At 38.6% G+C, this 15540-nt stretch overlaps 1 long non-coding RNA gene across 1 annotated transcript; it reads left to right on the forward strand.

The window, feature by feature from the left end:
• The first annotated feature begins 1607 nt into the window (after positions 1-1607).
• Positions 1608-12175, forward strand: LOC107549243 (uncharacterized). Its single transcript, XR_001604540.1, has 3 exons — positions 1608-1752; positions 6897-7095; positions 10675-12175. It is a non-coding gene; the product is annotated as an uncharacterized lncRNA (long non-coding RNA).
• Positions 12176-15540: the final 3365 nt, after the last annotated feature.

Genomic DNA, 15540 nt, shown 5'->3' on the forward strand with positions numbered 1-15540 from the left:
ACCTATTCTTATGAAAACCTAAGGTCGATCATTTGTATTTATTCTGATCAAATCCATCAGCAATATATTTTAGATATGTTTGATTCGAATGATTAAGACTAAAAAAAGAGATAGAGAAAAAAACCTACAGCTAATCACGACTGTCTCTGCGGTGTTAGGTTTATGAAACCAACTAGTTACAGTCAAGTCTAACAGATTAGTTAATTAATGTACCTTTCCGTTAATTCTTGGCATCAATCAATATTTTTGCAGTAGACCTACAAGAAACAGTGACGCATCATGTGACGTGAATATAAGCAATATGATTATCTCACTGCTACCGTCACAAATGTTTTTTTTGCATAAAACAACGAAAATAAAATATTATTGTTAATTAGTTTTATACGGTTGTTGTGATGCTGGTGTGCGATAACACTCATAATTATAACAAATATTATTATTATTATTGTTGTTGTATTGACATTTTAATATTCAATTGTGAGGCTTTTTTCCCTTTTGGCTCAGAGCATGCCTCTACCTGTGTATCATATAAGCATGTTTGTGTGTGCTAACTGTTCATTTACAGGGAAATATTCTAGCATTCTAATTTACAGTCAAAATGGCTAGTTGGCTGAGGACATTTTGTCCTTTTAACAATGTGCTGGTGCTGTTAGTAAAATAATTAGATGATGAGCTGTGTGTAGAGTAAATAAAAGTCTTTGAACTCGCCCCTGTGTGGCCATTTTCACTAGGCTTGAAAGGCTGTAATAAGTGATGACAGTCTCTCTCCCTCTCCCTCTCTTCTCTTTGATTGCAACACCTCTGAGAGTGTACGGGGAGGGGCTCCTCTCACACAAAGGCTTTTAATTGGACTAGCTCCTCTTTTATTTGCATAAAATCTGATTGACTGAGAGTCCTGAGAAAGAGAGAGAGAAACTGAGAGAGAGAGAGACCTCATGATTCTGCCACTTACTGAAAGACAGGCTTTTGAAACACAAACAACAGCGACTTGAGGGTAAATTTGTGGAAAACTAAAACAACCAGTGTTACTATTCTTTTTGCTTTTTTTTCCATCAGCACAGTCAGGGTCTTTTTTTCCCCATTTAAAAATAAATCCCAGCCTTTGCGGGATGCGTTTGAAGCCATCTCTCACCCAGGGAGAATGATCAGCCTGCAATGTAAGACAGAGACAACAAGCAGTGAATGAACCCCTTGCATCTCTAAAAAACAGTTCTAACTGGATTAACAGACTGGTGAACTCATAGTCAAGTTTATACTAGCAAGTTTTAACCAGTCAGCTTTAAAAGGATGTGTCTGAGAAATAATTAGAAGTCTATAAGCAAGACACCCCTAGCACAGTCATGATCATTAATGAATGACTTGTGTTAAACACATCAGGTTTAATTAACACTAGTGTTCAATACTAAATACAGTTGACTTCAATCCAGTCCTAATTACAAAATTAATAAAAGAAATCTTCTCTTTTCAGGTCCCAGTTCAACCCTGGTTGGGTTTTTCATATGGTGGAAGAGGACGGGTGGCCGGAGGGGTTGGCTGTTATCTTTGGTTATCTAGCTGTATGAGTGTTATACATTCTTCATAAAGCTAGATAACCGAAAGTAACAAGAATCCCATTACACACCTGAAAGGCATCACCCCACCTTGAGATCTGTACTCCTCTCCTCTTCTCTTTTTCCTCCTAAATCTCCCTCAATCTCTCTCCTCCTCAATCTCTGCATCACAAAATGGCCTCCATCACTGCTGATAGAGAAGGTAAACAGCATTTTTTTTCTTAAACGGTTATTTTTTTGTTCGACAAACAAGCAATGATTGTTCCCCCTTCTCATATAAAGTATCATGCAGCATCATCTTTCCTCGTAATGCCCAATCCTTGTCATTACCCTCCTTATAATGCATGTAAAAATAGTGTTTCCACTCTGGGTTGGTGTTAATGCGATTGTAAAAGGTGCGTTAACCTAGAACTAAAGGAATATGCAAGTACAAAACATCAATTTTTTTTCTGAGAAGCCTGTTATGGAGCTTGTTCATATTTGTCATACTTATGTGCAATGTGCATGAACTATGTGCATGAAAAATGAAAGCAAACAAATCATAAGAGCAGATGTGAAATTTTCAAACTCAACTGCAATGTCTTTTGATATAAAATGCATTACTCGGGGACTACACCTGCCTAGTATTAGACAAATAAATGGGATGTTCAATTCATAGACACATTGAAAAAATTAAGAGGAACAGGGAAAATGCACATTCACGTCTGTAGGCAACACCTTTCATTATAAATAATGCATAGAATGAAAGTAATGCCGAACAAATATCAGCAGGATGCACTGATTAAATGTAGGTTCTTTTGTAGAATGAGAATCTGAAATTCTAATACACAAAAACTGCGGATTTGTATGGATAAAACTTGGTTTATGCGAACATTCAGGGCAGTGGTGAGTTGGTCAGACATGATCATGTTTAATCTGTAAGCTGCTAGTCTCAAAGCACAAAGCAGCAGACCGAGGCTTAACACTAGGGCCACATGACGATCACCCACGGGTGCCTGTCTAACACCCAGTCCGGTGCTTTCCGCAGTATAAATCTGCAGCGAACGCACAAAGCTCATTCACTCGTTACCTTTGTTCAACAAGGTTTCAGTTGAGACCCCATTGTCTTTTTCAATACCAACCTGGACTCGCTCAATTCAACTCATGTGTTTGAATAATTAACGGGCTAAAGCGTTCCCACACAAATTTGGCTGCTATTCTAAGCTTCGGATGCATTCGGACCTTGAGCCAGCGCTGAGAAACAAACAACAATTGTCTGAACTCGAATTTGTTAAGTTTGTGCTGAGAGGTTCTTGATTGGATGTGACAGTTGGCTGGGTTATAAATGGGGCTGGGATGGAGCCAGCTCCGGGGATGGCCACTTTCTAAGTGGCAAAGCTTGTTGGGATGGTCCTGAATAAAGGTCTTTGGGTTCAGCAGCTGAACCTGAACAGTCTTTGGCCATTAGGAGGCCAATACCACAATTCCGCTTCACTATTATGCTTGTGATCAGTGGATGGACATCAGCCACCAGATCATTGCACCTTTGGACATGTTAAATGAGATTTAAAGGATCTCATCTGGAATTAACAGATCACAGAGTATTCAAACTTCTGATTTAGTAATGCTATTTATTAACAGGTACATTTTAGAGGTTGAAAATGGAATCTATGTGGTGAGGCGCTGCATTACGAGATTAAAAAAAAAAAAAGCCTTGGTAGGTTTTCTAGGGCTAATCAACATGATTAATTAGTTAATAATTATAAATGAATAATTTTGGACATAATTATTCATAACTGCCCATTTTAGAGAAATAGTTTTTAAAGAATAATGTTTTAGTGCAAAAATATTCAGAATTCTCATCTCACACTCATAGTTTTGATTAGAATACTGTAGGCCTTCATCGAATTCAGTCTGGTGGTTGCATTTGGTATAGCCAAAAAACTTAAAATATTTTAACACAACTGAAGCTCAAATCAGATCAGAAAATTCTGTATTTACATCAGAACTTCACGCAGCTCTAATGCTACACTCCATTGGAGATGAATGACTTTTGGTCTATTGTTTGTCAGAGTTAGTAAAAAGGCAGCTTTAGAGTTTTGTTGCAATTCCAAAACTGTTTTGCAATAACTTGTTTTGTCCTGATTTTGCCTGCTTTCCTGGTATTAATGCATTTATTATCAAAAAACCTAAACTGCAACTTACCTGTATGTAGCAGATCATATCAATCATCATTGTCTTGATTTGACTTGATTTGCATCACTTGGTCATTATCCGTTTTCCTTGTTGCCTCTTTTACACCAGGTTAGCAGTGAAACATCCATCTTATCTTGGCATAGTTACAATAAGCACTAAACCACAGTCAATTACAAAATGTCCTTAAAAGTGGAATAAAAGAAATATCTCAGAGTACATTATTCAAGTATTTGTTAATAATATTTATGTGATGCTTCTTGGCAACTTACTTGAATGGTTAGCATACCATGACTGTTCAGTGTGAAGTTTGCAGGTAGCATTCAAGTTGGACACGTCAAGGTGTGTGAGGTATAATGAAAGCCATTGCTGCTGGCTTCTAATCAAACTCAGAACGGTCTCCTCTCAGTTTGTCTGGAGAGCAGGGAATAGAGGAACAGAAAGGAAAAGCGTGAATGGCAGTTTTCTTGCACTTAGCATTTCGAACTTCAAGTATCAACTAGAAAACCAGGCATTGTGCCCTTATCTTTACCACCCTCCTCCACTCTCCCGTCAACTGTACTGTCAATAGAGCCAGTCCACTTGTCACAGAGACAATGGATTCCTTTACCAACCTTTTGACAGTGTCCCAGTCACATCAGCCAGGCTGCTATTGGTGAGCGCCGCTCTGATTCCTGCCCCCGGCAATGCTTCTCTTTCTTTGGACGGAACTCACCAACAGAGCCCCAAAATGGCTGCACTGCTGGAGAGGAAACTGAGGAATAGATGTCGTTCTCTCTGACCCCCTCCTGCCCTAACGTCGCCCCAAAGAACTGTGAATTCCCTTTGGGCTGTTAGAGAAGTCAATGGGCCCACACACACAAAGGGGATTAAATACTCAGCAGTAACAGGTGTAGCCAAACGCTGTCCTGACTACATGAAAGGCTGATTCATCACACATACTGTACGACGACAAGAAGACCACACCGTTCTCGTTTAGACATTCAAATTTAGTCTAAAGGAATGAATGGGTAATTGCACAATGGGTTCGTGTTTAGACCGTGTCTGAAAATAGCGGAATAATAATACCGAACGCTGCTATATGAATTATTTACACTCATAGATTTAAGAAATGTGTTATTGGAGGAGCAGTTGAAGAAAACAAATATTCAGATGTTGTAAAATCATGCATCTGCTTGATTGTCCAATTTTAATGGGCCATTCTGTTGAAAGCTTGGCATGGCGAACTAGTACTCACTCTGGTGAAATGACTTTTTTTCCCCCCACTGAAGCATCATTTGGATGGCTTTTCACATGCTGTCCACTCTCTGCCACATTGTCCTGCGCTCTCTTCAACACACCTACATGTCCACTGAAAGCACACAGTCCTATTGTTACCTCAGCTGTTAATGTCAGAGGCCTGACAATGGTTCCTATTTGCAGTATTTGCATAAGGCACTTTTCCAGCAAGTGTTTGGAGTGGTCTTGAGAGAGGGTCCACTTTATCCAGCCACAGCAAAAAAAAATGTCAAGTGCCAATTAGGGAAGGTTTGCAGCCTTTCAGCAGAACCCCACCCCTTCAATCCCTCTTTATTTACCCCTCAGCCAACTCTCTCACACTCCGGCCCAACTAACGGCACCTTAAAACAAAGACCATCTCTACCTCAGCTACCTCAGAAATTACTCCAAGTAAAGACTAGCCCACCATGCTGAGTTGTTTCCCCTTGTGGGACCGTCCACCAGACAATAAAGACTCCCTGAGCTTCCGAGATGATTAACAGGGATTCATAGTCCATCCTCTAAAGATATGCCTCCAGACGAACCTGTGAGATTGGGTTTCAATTTTGGGCTGGTACTGGTAATTCTGGTGCTTTCTGGGTAGAGGCTAGTATTTTTGCCTTATCTGCCAGCCACTGTGGCAAGGTGACCTATACGGAAAAAGATGGTGTACAAACAATTTTGCAATTTTACAAAAAAAAAAACGCAGGTAACACATTGAATTAAATGTGGAATTTTAAAAACTAATAGAATACAATACAATCTTTACATATATATATATATATATATATATATATATATATATTTATGTGTGTGTATGTATGTATGCATGTATATGTATATGTATGTATATATACAATTTTATTTTTTTATTAAACTGTAGTTTTTTTTATTCCATTCAAATGTATATAATACAATATTAAAAAAAAAGTAAAATCGGCAAGGTGACCTATACGGAAAAAGATGGTGTACAAACAATTTTGCAATTTTACAAAAAAAAAAACGCAGGTAACACATTGAATTAAATGTGGAATTTTAAAAACTAATAGAATACAATACAATCTTTACATATATATATATATATATATATATATATATATATATATATTTATGTGTGTGTATGTATGTATGCATGTATATGTATATGTATGTATATATACAATTTTATTTTTTTATTAAACTGTAGTTTTTTTTATTCCATTCAAATGTATATAATACAATATTAAAAAAAAAGTAAAATCGGTAAAATTGTATTTTTATCTGGTGGGCAGGAAATATCCTTTTCCACCCTGACTAGGTTATTTTTAACATGGCGTGTAAGATGATCTCACCTTTCACCCTCCACCCCAATGAGTGTTTCAGTGTTGTCTAGAACATTCCGTGCTTTATATGACTTCCATTTCCATTATGCTTCCAGAGCTCTGTCAACATGCGTCCTTTCAGAGCAACTTTCAATGTTTAATTTAGAATTATGACATGGATCAGTAGCTACGGATATTGTGAGCTTTTTAATACTCAAATAAGGCTTGCGTTTTGTGTGCACACTAAAATGCCATGAAGAAAGAGTGTGTTCCAATCTTAAATGGCCATTTTTGTGCTCTCTGGGACACCGTTGTTCCTCCACACAGCGTTTAGTTCTGTTAGCCGCCTCCTGCCACCCAAAGGATTTATCCTTCACTCTCTGTCTCTTTCATTCAATATCTCTGTGTAGATTTTTTCCCAGCCTTGATTCTCAGATGGCTGGGTCTGATTTGCATGCATTTGCATAATGAAAGTCATTTGCATGCTCAGGGCAGACTTTACCATGAGAACAGACATGAAAAGGTGTGCGTGTGCACATGCATGCCCAATCTTGCTTATGCCCTCACATGCTGATGCATTTATGCCCTTCATCTTTCCGTTTTCACTCTCAAACAGAACAACCATCCTCGATGCCAGGGAAAGGATAGAGTGAAGAATCGGGGCAGGTCGGTTGTGTGGCTGTCGTCCTGCTGGCGTTGCTGCTCCCCTCCCCTTCGCTGCTCGCCTGCCCCCTTCCTCCCGTCACGAGATGCAGTTTGCACAAAGCCACCATCTTAGAACAAGCGGGCATTAAATGGAAGTGGAAAATAAGCAGGTATGACCCACCATCACTCTCCTGCGTCTCACACCCTCCTCTCTCTCGCCTCTTCTCGTTTACACATACTGTCCCCTCTCTCTCCCCCTGCTCGAAGGCACTGTTCATTACAGCAGATGTATTTGTTAATTGTGAATATCACACGTCCTGGTTGTGATAGGCACTGAAGGGGGCGGGGAGATGTTTTGTAGTCGTTTGCATTAAATCATTCCCCGGCACAATGGCTGAGGCAGAGCTGCATCTGCGGGCATCAACGCTGAATAGATCGCCATCAGGGATTCTGCTGCCCCGACGTCGTACCATGCCAGCCATGGAGATGGCGTGCTGCCATTATTGAGAAGAACAGCAAGACTTCCCTCCTGCTTTCAGCTGTGGTCGACATTATATTAGCTCTCCCATGAGTTTGAATGAGCAAAATGGATCGCTGTTTTTAGTCTTACATAACTATAAGCGAACATCTCAGATTATTTAGCATCTATTTAAAGTCAAACTAATGGGAAAACATGCTTAAAGAGAGCAAGAGTAGGAGCAGAGAGCATGATAGAGAGGTCTCAATGAGGATGGGCTCCTTTTGTACATCTTGGGCCAGACAAGTCCAGTATTGTTCTCCGTGGCGAGCTTACTGTGCCACACTGTTATTAAGCCCAGGAAGCTATAAGTTTAAAAACCGCTTAACCAACACACCAATTAGAGCCGGCTGTGCCTGATTAAGTGAGGTAGCAAAGTAAACAATACAGGCCATTGTCCTTCATTCTCTCTGAGGACTGCCTTTGTTTAAGTCCTATCACTGAAAGTCCAGCCAATACCCTGAGAGAGGAGATACAGTGGAGGGCTAGCGTAAGTCCAGGGCTCAGTATCTCTGTTCAAGAGAAGGTGGTGTATGTTAGCTGTATGCACTTACAAAAATGTCCTATGCCGCCAAAGTACCATGAGGTACGATGGTGGTATTAAATGGAAATACTATGGTACTATGGTATTTACTTGGTACCTTCATGTTATACTGTAGTGGCATGGAACATGTTCAAAAATACATTTTTAGTATTTTAGTAAATACACAACTGTTCAAAAGTTTAAGGGCAGTAAGATTAAATAAACATGAAATATTTTAAAAGAAGTCTATTATGCTCACCAAAGCTGCATTTGTTTGATCATAATACAGTAAAAACTGTAATATTGTGAAATATTTTTACAATTTGATATAACTGTTTTCTATTTTAATATATTTTAAAATGTAATTTATTCGTGTGATGTCAAAGCTGAATTTTCAGCAGCCATTTCTTTGATGAGAAGAAATGTCATAAAAGCAGCATTAAAACAGAATCTTTTGCAACATTATACATCTTTTGATCAATTTATTATATCTTTACTGTCACTTTTGATAAATTTAAAGGGGTCCTATTATGCTTTTTCACTTTTTCAATTTTAGTCAGTGTGTAGTGTGTATGTTTGGGCATAAAAAAAATATCTACAAAGTTACAAATCTCAAAGTCCACTCCACAGCGGAGTTTAAAAAAAATCCCTTTTCAAGAACTACAACGAATGGCTCGTTTGGACTACAGCTTGTTTTCCGGGGTTTTTGTGATGTCACAAAGCGGCCCATTAGAATATCATTCAAAGAAATCCCGCCTACGGAAATTCGAATGGTTGGAGGGTGGGGAGGGGCGAGGTCGTGGTTAGAACCATAAAAAAAAAAACAATAACATTACCACTCTAATATGTCTTGCGATATCCGTGCGTGCAAAGGTTCTACGCGATCCTCTTTTTTAATATTCTCGGGGTCTGAATTCGGCTCAAATTGATATGGCAATATTGGCGCCATCCTTAACTAAACCGGAGCAGACAGAACTTGCTGCTTTGGCAAGGGGCGGGGCAGTGCTGAAACACCATCTAAGCTGTTCGCCAATCACAACGCACTGGGACAGCTAACCAATCCCAACACATTTCGTTTTGCAGAAGGTGGGCCTTCAACAACCCGGAACTAATTGAGCCGTTTGTGCCAGGCTGGGGAGAAAGTTTTTCGAACCACCAAGCATGAGAGCATGTTCTAGTACACCCCCAAAACAAAATCAAGACTTTGTAAAAGAGCATAATAGCATAATTAATTTCTTTAAAAAAAAAAACATCTTTATGACCCCAAACTTTTGAACGGTAGTGCATAACTAATGCAACTACTAGAAACGGATGTCAATGTGCGCAAATCAAACTTTCAGAACAGCTATACAAAGAGTTTTTGCAAACTGCAAATGTGACCATACTAAAACTTTTCCTTTTTTCCACTTTTATCACATTAAAAATTTAATTTAAAATTATTACGTTTTAAATTCCAAAACAAGGATTAAATAGTTCAAGAGTGATAAAACTCTTAATGCAGGCAGCAGAGAATTACAGGATTGCAGTCACATTGGGTCTACAATCATGTCATTGTTTTCAGTAATCTAAGTGCGCCACAGTAAACAGGTGGCAAACTGGGGGGGAAGAGCGGCTGAGAGGGACGGCACAGTAAATTATGCACAGTAAAAACAAAGGCAAAGCACATCAGATAAAAAAGGAGCGAAGAATCTGCAGCAGCTTGCGTCTGGGAGCGTGCGAGGTGGCTGGGGCCTGGGCAAAGGGGCAGACACTCTCCCGTCTTCACACACACACACACACACACACAAGGCTCCCCTTTTCTGAGCAGCTGCTCTCGCCTCTCCATGCAGGCACCAGCCTTGGGAACCACCACGATGAGGCTCCCCCAAAAAATGGGCACCGGGGCCCCCTAAAGTCTGAGTCTGTCTGCCTCCCCCCCTTCTTTGTCTCTCCCTCCCCCTCTTGACAATGATGCTGGGTGCCTGGGAAGGACTCGGAGTTCATGGTCAGACTGCCTATTGAGCTGACAGGCTGACTGTTTGCTCAATTCAGTCTTCTATTCAGCCGGGACAGAAGGAGGGAGACAGAGACACAGTAACACTTCAATGAGTATTAATTTAGGGAAGACAACCGGAGGAAGAGAGGGAAATCGTGAAAGAAAGAATGAAAGAGAAGCAGAGAGGGTGGTGCGTTTTTTTGCGACACAATACAGATGCCGACCATCATACACAAACTTCCACTTATCCAGTTTTCTGACAATGAAACAGAGGGATAGAGTCATTGCAACCCTATAAATATAAACAAATGTGGATGTTTGATGGGCTCTTGTGTTCTTAATCACCTGCATGCCTCGAGTTGCTTGTTTAAGCCACGTGGAGCGACTAAACCCTGGAGTTCTCCGGGTTTAGCTTCTGTCACATGCCTCCTCTTTGCTTCAGTTCCACGTCGTACCAAGCACACAGGCACAGTCAACTTCGGCCTCAATCTCTCGACCTGGCACTCGGCCTGTCTGAGGTGTTCGTTTGCTGCAACCTTCTGAAAGAATCCTACAAAACAGAAAAAAATCATTATAACATTATTTCCAATAACAGAACATCTCAAAATACAAAAGCCAGTCCTGATGAGATAACCTGACAGTTTTCAGTAATCAAATGTTTGATTTGAAATGGTCAAATATCAAGAAATATTATTTCACTAAACACATTTCCTGTTTCTTGTGTGTCTTTTCAGGTTTTTAGAGTCAAGTCGAATAACGTGAAATCCATCAAATGGAGGATCGGAGCTGAAACGGGATGATGGAGTCAAACGGGTCTTTACTATGCATGTGCCCCAACATCAGATAAAAGACAGCACTTTAATTGTTCTACATGACTTCAATCTTTGGCAATTTTGAAGCAGTTATAGCATCAAATGTTCTAAGGGATGTATGTTGCGAGCCAAGCGTGTGTGAGTGTGTAGAAGATGAGAGAAACTCTTTGTAGGGGTCTGGGTCAAAGTACTCAGCAAACTGTGTATTTGTAGAAACGCACTTGTTTGGGATTCTCCAAGTATAAAAAAAGATATTCGGGTAGTTCTATAGTGAATTTAATGAGGGTTTTCTAGAAAATGACATTTTTAAAGGCCAATCATTTAGGTACTTTTTGATAAAAAAAGAAAAAAGAAAGAGATTAAAAAAAAATGTCTTATAAATTTAACGCAGATCTAGTCTGTCTTGGTACAATCTTTAGCATAATGCACTTTATAACACCCCCACCCTTTTTTTAGTTCAGTAGTTTTCAGTATTAAAGGAAAATGTAGTGGCCTGTGTACATACCCTAATGTATTTCTCCAATAACTGATTACTAAATGAAATCTAACATGAATTATTAGAAATGGTGTGTGAGGCTCTGTAGATTTTGCATGTATGAGTGTGAGACCCACGGCAGCGGTGAACGATACTGCACTCTGATTGGACAGCTCAGTGTGTTGTGTGTCACACACTTGTTGGACAGAGAGCTGTTGTCTTTAATTTCTATGCAATTGCGTTGGGCTTGCAATCACCTGGAAGAGAAGGCAGATCAGAGCAGCTATTTATGACAGCAGGTTAAATCTGTTTTAAGGTGCGAGGAATATTTAGCAGAATACGTATGAATATTTCATTCCTACTAAAACAACAACAAACTGTGAAGTCATTGACCACTAAAAAGCATCTTCATCTAGCTTTTGTGTTTTTCATTTTTGTTTCAGCACTCAAAAAATAAACAAATTCAAGGGGTATTAAATGCTCTCTAAATGTCTCTCTGTATTTTGTGTTACAATCAATCATGGCTGAAGAATTCAGTTGAATATGCAAATGTTACGATTTGAAGAGAATTGTGCAATCTATTTTATAATCATTTTTCTTAAAATGATTTTGAATTACAGCATTATCCTTTCAGTAAAATTGAGATAATCTGTTTTTTATGTCCCTGCAAAATTTGACAAATCAAGTGAATGTGAAGACAATGGATTGATGAAATGAGGCCTTTACTATGCATTTTTTTACTTCTAGATTTTTTCTGGGATTTTGTAGAAAGTGATTTTTAGCTAGTCATAGTCCTGTAATGATAATGATAATAATTGAAATCATACTTTAACTTGTAATGCTATAGTTCTATTCATCATCTTACTGTACGTTTTTCTTTCATGTTGCAGTTGAACGCAACTGTGTAAGATATTTTTTTTTGTATTTCCGCATGTGCCATTTTAATGTCCTGGTATGGATATTAATAAAAGTTTACTTTAAAAACAAACTTCTGCTGTTGTCTGTAATATTTTGGAGAACAATAATTACACAATTATTGGAATTAATTTTCATACACAATTAAATTCAAGAATCCTAAAGGCACCCTGTCAGATTTTGCATGAAACTGAAACTCACTCTATGATGGTGGAAGCATATAAGACTGAATCATTTCCTTTATTTGATTTGTTCTGGATTTATTCAACTAGCAATGAACCACATCCAGTCTAGAGTATTACAGTCCAACAACATTTCTTGGCCGCTCAGATCTGTGTGGCCGTGTGTCAGGAGACAAGGTGCATTAGTGTACTGTAGGCCGTAATGCTGCTGATCTGACACACACTTTGGTGAGACCCTGAGTCTGTGCCTGAATTTTAACTAGTCAATTAAACAACCAAACATTTAGCTTACTCAGTCTCTATGTATAGGGCTACTACAGCAGTGGCCACATACCAATAATTTTTGGAGTTTTCAATTTAGTTTACAAAAGAGTGCAAAATATCACAAAATAATTTCAGTAAAAGGATCAACCCTGCTCAATAGCATCACTTACAGAAGTGAATGAGACAGCATGCTGCAAATGGTGGTCTTTGTGCCGTTTGGGCTCTAAAGAGAACAAAGGAGAACAGAAAAGAAAGAGTTATACATCCACCTACCAAAACATCTTATACAACACTGCTGGCATTTCAATATAAAGCAGGGCAGTAAGTGAAGGACAGAGAATCTGTGAGTGATCATAAGAAAGATGTGTCCTTCACTGATTACCTTAAGCTGCGTCCATTCTGTCCGTCAGTCTATGACTAAACTGTCAACAGTTTGTAAGGAAATTGCCTTCAGAGATTCTTCATACGTTTAACATACATTACATTTTTATTTAAGGACAATGTTATTAATATTTAATAATATGACATTTTTACACTCTCTCTCTTATATGTATTTTCACACATGTGCTTTTTTTTACAATGTCGTGCTATGGATATTAATAAAAGGTGCAGTCACACTTTTGCCTCAAACTCCTGATTTGCTGCTTATTATTAATTAGTAAGGTAGTTGTTAAGTTTAGGTATGGGGTAGGATTAGGGATGTAGAATATGGTCATGCAGAATATGTGCTTTATAAGTACTAATAAACAGCCAATATGTTAATAATAGGCATGCTAATAAGAAACTAGTGGGAATTGGTCCCTATACTAAAGTGTTACCACATGTGCTACCGTCACTAGGATTTTGGGACTGTTGTGGGACATTATATATAATGTTGTATTGTAAAAATTCAGTATTATTAAATCGGCTAGAGAGAGTGGTCGGCTTTCGGGGGGTTGCATTAAGCTGGTTCTCCTCATATCTTAAAGGTTGTGTATTCTCAGTTAATATGGGTAAGCATAATTCATCCTCAACATTGATCACATGTGGTGTCCCACAAGGTTCCGTTCTGAGTCCTCTGCTTTTTTCTTTATACATGCTTCCTCTTGGCTCTATCTTTCAGAAATATGATGTCTCTTATCACCGTTATGCTGACGATACACAATTTTATCTTCCTGTCAAGTCTAGCAATGGAAACTCTACCATAAATCGTATCTCCTGCCTGGAGGAAGTTAAAAGGTGGTTGTCAGAAAACTTCCTAATGTTAAATGAAGACAAAACTGAGGCCGTTGCTTTTGGATCTTCATTGTGTGTCGCTAATATTGGAAACCAATTAGGTTCCCTGTCTTTAACACTACACAACAGAGTCAAGAACCTAGGCGTTGTCTTTGATTCTGATTTATTATTTGACAAGCAGATCAATTCTGATCAATTACCACAATTAATTATAAAATTACAAAGATGTATATTAATTATTTACCTCTTTCAACTGACATCATTTTCTCCACCAACTGCTGAACCATATGTGTTGAAGATTGTGGAATATCACTGGCAAGAATGCATTGGTGGCCTTCAAAATGATGAAGGGATCTCAGTATAGACTTCTTGTCTTCCTCCATATACTGTCTGTGAAGGCTTTCGAATGCAGCCTTGATTCCCAGCGCACACTGATGACTGTCCTCAAATCTCCATCTTAGTAATCAAATGCTGAACAATTCCTGTCATCTGCTAACTGCAGAGTAAATCAACAATGTTACTTTGTTGAAAGAAAAAATATTGCTCTTTGATTTACTGATGCCAAAAATGTTTTATTCATCATTACATCAAGTTTACATTTTAATATTAACATTACTGTATAAAAATGACATACAGTGAATTAAGATACTGATGTAAAAACATAATTGTAAGGCTCTTGTATTAAAGTCTTATGTGAAATCCAAATGAAAATGTCCAAAGATTCCAAATACTAGTGGTATATAAAAATATGACAAATCCTGAAAGAAAAAAAAATAGGACATTGCATTAATGATGTATTACAATTTAACATAAAAAAGGCTTTTCAAATTATTATAAATAAATAAAGTTTCAATAAGGCTGTAATTGGAAGCTTCGAAATGAAAACAAATATGCACACAAACCCAAGATCAGACACACTGTATTTTAGTGGTAACTAAACAATTTGGTCATTGTGATGAAAGCTGGGAAAACAGAGTTCATGATTACTAGGATATCATTTATCAAGCAGTGCTTATATCATCATGAATCACTATTTCATTGTGTCTTTGACAGCTCCACTCCTGTCCTGAGCTGCGTCTGACCTGGTGTCTGCCTGGTTTGCAAATCCTGTTCAAGCTGCTGAAGTCACTCGGCTAAAACAAAAGCAAGTAAATACAAGATGGAGGATGTGGGAAAGGAATTTGAACCCTGGATTTGCCTCATGGGAAAGCGAACAGCCCCAATGGGCGTGTGCGGCAGGGACGAGGTCACCCCAGCCCGCCGTGCTGGTGTGAATGACGAGGGACCGGAGAGAGGAGTCAATGCAGACAACACAACAATGAGAGTTTAAGGGTGAGAAGGAGGAGAGGAACAAGAGAATAGACCTGAGGTCAAGTTCAAGGCCATACTCACTGTCTGGCGATGTAAATGAGGTTTAACACACACACACAAACAAATTCACACTTTTCCCAGCCCACACAGCATTCCTTCAATACAGTCTCTACAATGAGCTAATGTTTGTGCAACTATTATTTTGTAGATTTAATAGGCTGTTTACACGAGAGCTAATTTCCACCTCTAAGCTAAAAAAAATAGTGACTTTATTTCCCAATTATGAATTGATATCATGCAATGCAACTTTATATTATGCAATTATCTTTTTTATGTTTCACTCTGAGGTGGAAATGGGTTTCAAGAGTTTTAGCAACTGCAACATAGTTTAAAAGAGGATTTTATTAGTATTTTTAGGCTAGTTTA

This window comes from Sinocyclocheilus grahami, unplaced genomic scaffold (genome assembly GCF_001515645.1).
Source record: "Sinocyclocheilus grahami isolate Dianchi unplaced genomic scaffold, SAMN03320097.WGS_v1.1 scaffold366.1, whole genome shotgun sequence".
Classification (NCBI taxonomy): Eukaryota; Metazoa; Chordata; class Actinopteri; order Cypriniformes; family Cyprinidae; genus Sinocyclocheilus; species Sinocyclocheilus grahami.